The following is a 6,000-nucleotide window of genomic DNA, read 5'->3' on the forward strand; positions in this document are numbered from 1 at the left end:
GATACTGTGGATCTCCGAATATTCAGTTCCCTACGGATTCCTGAAATGGAAAGTCGCGTGCGTCCATCTCCAACTACCATTCCGCGTTCAAAGCCCGTTAATTCCTGTTGTGCAGACATAATCACGTCGGAATCATTTTCACGTGAATCACGCGAGTACACGTGGCAGCTCCACCAATGCACTGCCCTTCTATACCTTGATTACGCAATACTATACAGGGTGTTACAAAAAGGTACGGCCAAACTTACAGGAAACATTCCTCACACACAAAGAAAGAAAGTATGTTATGTGAAGATGTGTCCGGAAACGCTTACTTTCCATGTTAGAGCTCATTTTATTACTTCTCTTCAAATCACATTAATCATGGAATGGAAACACACAGCAACAGAACGTACCAGCGTGACATCAAACACTTTGTTACAGGAAATGTTCAAAATGTCCTCCGTTAGCGAGGATACATGCATCCACCCTCCGTCGCATGGAATCCCTGATGCGCTGATGCAGCCCTGAAGAATGGCGTAATGTATCACAGCCGCCCACAAGACGAGCACGAACAGTCTCTACATTTGGTACCGGGGTTGCGTAGACAAGAGCTTTCAAATGCCCCCATAAATGAAAGTCAGGAGGGTTGAGGTTGGGAGAGCGTGGAGGCCATGGAATTGGTCCGCCTCTACCAATCCATCGGTCACCGAATCTGTTGTTGAGAAGCGTACGAACACTTCGACTGAAATGTGCAGGAGCTCCATCGTGCAAGAACCACACGTTGTGTCGTACTTGTAAAGGCACATTTTCTAGCAGCACAGGTAGAGTATCCCGTATGAAATGATGATAACGTGCTCCATTGACAATAGGTGGAAGAACATGGGGCCCAATCAAGACATCACCAACAATGCCTGCCCAAACGTTCACAGAAAATCTGTGTTGATGACGTGATTACACAATTGCGTGCGGACTCTTGTCAGCCCAGACATGTTGATTGTGAAAATTTACAATTTGATCAGTACATACTGACGAAACTAAAATGAGCTCTAACATGGCAATTAAGCGTTTCCGGACACATGTCCACATAACATCTTTTCTTTATTTGTGTGCGAGGAATGTTTCCTGAAAGTTTGGCCGTACCTTTCTGTAACACCCTGTATACTAAATAAGCGAAATGTATACCTATTCAAAAAAGCAGATAAAAATTCACTTGACCTCTTCCTGAGAGACAATCTCCATTCATTCCAAGTTAATAATATAAGTGTAGACCAGATGTGACTTAAATTCAAAGAAAGAGTATCGGCAGCAATTGAGAGATTTATGCCAAATAAATTAACAAACGACGGAGCTGATCCTCCTTGGTACACAAAACGGGTTAGAACACTGTTACAGGAACAACGAAACAAACATGCCCAACTTAAACGCACACAAAATCCCCAAGATTGGCGATCTTTTACAGAAGCTCGAAATTTAGCGCGCACTTCAATGCGAGATGCTTGCAACAGTTTCCACAACGAAACTTTGTCTCGAAACCTGGCAGAAAGTCCAAAGAGATTCTGGTCGTATGTGAAGTATGTTAGCGGCAAGAAACAATCAATCTCTTCTCTGCCAATAGCAATAGAGATACCATCGAAGACAGTGCTGCCAAAGCAGAGTTACTAAACACAGCATTCCGAAATGCCGTTAGAAAAGAAGACGAAGTAAATATTCCAGAATTCGAATCGAGAACAGCTGCTAAAATGAGTAACGTAGAAGTAAATATCCTCCGAGTAGTGAAGCAACTTAATCACTTAATAAAATCAAGTCTTCTGGTCCAGACTGTATACCAATTAGGTTCCTTTCAGAGTATGCTGAAGCAATAGCTCCATACTTAACAGTCATATACAACCGTTCGCTCGACAAAAAACCCCTACCTAAAGACTGGAAAGTGGCACAGGTCACACCAATATTCCAGAAAGATGGTTGGAGTAATCCACCAAATTACAGGCCCATATCATTAACGTCGATATGTAGCACGATTTTGGAACAGATATATTGTTCGAACATTATGAATTACCTCGAATAAAACGGCCTATTGACACACAGTCTACATGGGTTTAGAAAACATCGTTGCTCGAAACGCAACCAGCTCTTTATTCACATGAAGTGTTGAGTGCTATTGACAAGGGATTTCAGATGGGACTGGATTGGTGATTTCCTGTCAGAGAGGTCACAGTTCGTACTAATTGACGGAAAGTCATCGAGTAAAACAGAGGCGATTCCTGGCGTTCCCCGAGGTAGTGTTATTGGCCCTTTGCTGTTCCTTATCTATATAAACGATTTGGGAGACAATCTGAGCAGCCGTCTTCGGTTGTTTGCAGATGACTCTGTCGTTTATCGACTAATGAAGTCGTGAGAAGATCAAAACAAACTCCAAAACGATTTAGAAAAGATATCTGAATGGTGCGAAAAGTTGCCGTTGATCCTAAATAACGAGAAGTGTGAGGTCATCCACATGAGTGCTAAAAGGAACTCGTTAAACTTCGGTTACATGATAAATCAGTCTACTCTAAAAGTCGTAAATTCAACTAAATACCTAGGTATTACAAGTATGTACAACTTCAATTGGAAGGAACACATAGAAAATGTTTTGGGAAGGCTAACCAAAGACTGCGTTTTATTGGCAGGACACTTAGAAAATGTAACAGACCTACTAAGGAGACTCCCTACACTACGCTTGTCCGTCCTCTTTTAGAATACTACTGAGCGGTGTGGGATCCTTACCAGACAGGACTGACGGCGAACATCGAAAAAGTTCAAAGAAAGGCAGCACGTTTTGTATTATCGCGATATATGGGAAAGAGTGTCACAGAAATGATACAGGATTTGGGCTGGAAATCATTAAAAGAAAGTTTTTCGTTGCGACGGAATCTTCTCACGGATTTCGAATCACGAACTTTCTCCTCAGAATGCGAAAATATTTTGTTGACAGCGACCTACACAGGGAGAAACGATCACCACGATAAAATAAGGGAAATCGGACTTCGTACGGAAAGATATAGGTGTTCTTTCTTTCCGCGCGTTATACGAGATTGGAATAATAGAGAATTGTGAATGTGGTGCGCTGAACCCTCTGCCAGGCACTTGAATGCGGTTTGCAGAGTATCCATGTAGATGTAGATGTGTTATCGCCATCTGCACACGTGCGTATTGCTACCCTATGAACTCAGTGTATTTTTATTTCTCGTGGGCCTGCAGCGTTCTGTATATCTTGTAACGACATTATATACTGAAAACCAATTATGCTGCTATAATGTTTTTATCGAGTTGTTCTGACTGTAATGAGCTCTTGTCGAACCCCATGCTCGTTTTCCAGCTATGTCCTTAGCACATCGTTATTGTTGGCGCTGTTGAAATGTTAATATAGATGGAGATGCATGAACCTTCAGGTTATTCAGATACTGTACACTATTTTTGGGATGGTCGACTATTTTTGTATTTGACAGCTTCTTTTTAGAGCTATTAACGATGTATACCTGCGGCGGGTCCATTCGTCGTTACGTCAGTTCCCCATTATATAGGGGTGTCCAAACACTTTTTATAACACAGTTGTGCTTTCAAACTTCGTATATTATGTTCTTACATCAGTTGTTGAGCTGAGCTAGATGCAAATAGCACAGTGTTTCAGTGGCGGATACAGAAAAACCGCAAGGAGGGGGTGCTAAAGATCTCTTGAGCTACCTTTACTTTAACCGTAATAAAAAAATAGTCAGGTCACATGCAAAATTTAAGAAAGTTTTTATTCAACCTTATTATACACATATACAAGACAATGCCGTCTTACGATATAAGAAAGTTACAATTGTGGTTCTCTTCCTTAAATGATGAATTCTGTGCGCCTGTTCTTCCTGGAAAATTACTTAATTACATCGTCAATAGGGCAATCAATGCCAGGGTGAGTGTTCAATGGAACTATGTCATTAAGTCGAGTGTTATCAGTAACCTGAATGTGGTTCAGGTATCTTCTGTCGAGAGGTACGCCTTTGCCGTTTCTTTAGGATATATCGATGGGTCATAGCATTGCGAGCGCTGCTCAACACAAGATCGATCGACAGATCGCGGGTGCATGATGCTGTAGGGAAAGTACGAGGTTATTCAAAAAGACGGTCCCAAGTTACCTGATTTGTATTTCATGAATTGTACATGAGCAGTGTTACATATCAATGAAAGGAGGAAGTGTCATAGTTAGAGGTCGCCGTTCCCTAGACTTACACAATACTTAATCTAATGTATGCTAACTCACGCTAAGAACAACACACACACACCCACGCCGGAGGGAGGACTCGAACCTCCGACGGCGACGACCGCGCGAACCGTGGCAAGGCGCCTAAGAACGCACGGCTGCCCCTCTTCATTGGTGAAGGAATTTCGGAGACGTACTGTCACCAACCTAGCAGCCGACATTGCACCTTCCTCTTTCCTTCGGTATGTAGATAGTTCACGTTCTATTTATAAGCTGTGAAATGCAAATTCATTAAACTGGGTCCATCTTTTTGAACAGACCTGTATTTAAGCGGAGCAGAGACGAACGGGGAATAATTTTAGCGACGATACGAACTGCAAATGAGGGAATCGCCTGAGATATGCTACTCTGACATGGGGCAAATTGTTAAGCCTCAGTGCCTGGGAACGAACACCTCGGAAATGGTGCAGTTGCTCGGCTGTACACGTCGTGCTGTCGTGACCATCTGTGTAAAGTGGCTCAGAGACAAGGATAGGTGACAAGGTGTTGGGCGTTCCCGCCTCACCATAGAACTTGGAGGTGGGATGTTTTCCCACCACGTAAAGTAGGAATGGGAAAAACCGACCTGTTAAAACCGAAACCGGTGTTTTACTCTTGAATAGCCGGTATTTTTTGGTGTCTTTTGGTTTCAGGTGTTTTTTTATTTTTAGCTAGCGAACTCGACAGTACTTCGCAAGTGCCAAATACGTATGGGAATTGCATATACGTCCTAAATTCCTTCCCTCTTCTCTCTCCTACATCTCCTCATCCTCTCATTTCTCTGTGCATAACCTTCTCTCGCTCTGTCCATCTCCCGCCCCCTCCCCCCCCCCCCCCCCTCCACTATGTCCATTTCATCTGAATTTTCAGTAGAGTATCGAGTAAAAATTAAAAGTACGAGCGTCATTCCAAAAGAAAAATGCACACTATTTTTTTAAAAATCGATCTTTTATTCTACATGTTTGAAAGTTTTGCAGTGTGTAGATACATCTTCAGGAACAATATTTTCATTTCTCCACATAATTTCCATCCCTCCCAACTGCCTTACGCCATCTCGGAACCGGCGCCTGTATACCCGCACGGTAAAATTCTGGACCAACCTGTTGGAGCCACTGTTTGGCAGCGTGCACATGGGAGACATCCTCTTCAAACCTTGTTCCACGAAGAGAGTCTTTCAGTTTCCCAAAGAGATGATAGTCACTTGGAGCCAGGTCAGGACTGTAAGGCGGGCGTTTCAGTGTTGTCCATCCGAGTTTTGTGATCGCTTCCATGGTTTTTGGACTGACATGTGGCCGTGCATTGTCATGCAACAGCAAAACATCCTGCTTTTGCCGATGTGGTTGAACAGGACTCAGTCGAGCTTGAAGTTTCTTCAGTGTCGTCACATATGCATCAGAATTTATGGTGGTTCCACTTGGCATGATGTCCACAAGCAAGAGTCCTTCGGAATCGAAAAACACCGTAGCCATAACTTTTCCAGCAGAAGGTGTGGTTTTGAATTTTTTTCTTTTTTTTCTTGGGTGAATTTGCATGATGCCACTCCATTGAGTGCCTCTTCGTCTCTGTTGAAAAAATGATGGAGCCATGTTTCATCAGCTGTCACAATTCTTCCAAGAAATTCATCTCCACCATTCTCGTACTGTTCCAAAAGTTAACTGCATGCCGTTTTTCTTATTTCTTTGTGAGCCACTGTCAACATCCTGGGAACCCACCTGGCACAAACCTTTTTTAACGCCAACACTTTCAGTATTCTGCAA

This window comes from Schistocerca piceifrons, chromosome 10 (genome assembly GCF_021461385.2).
Source record: "Schistocerca piceifrons isolate TAMUIC-IGC-003096 chromosome 10, iqSchPice1.1, whole genome shotgun sequence".
Taxonomy (NCBI): Eukaryota; Metazoa; Arthropoda; class Insecta; order Orthoptera; family Acrididae; genus Schistocerca; species Schistocerca piceifrons.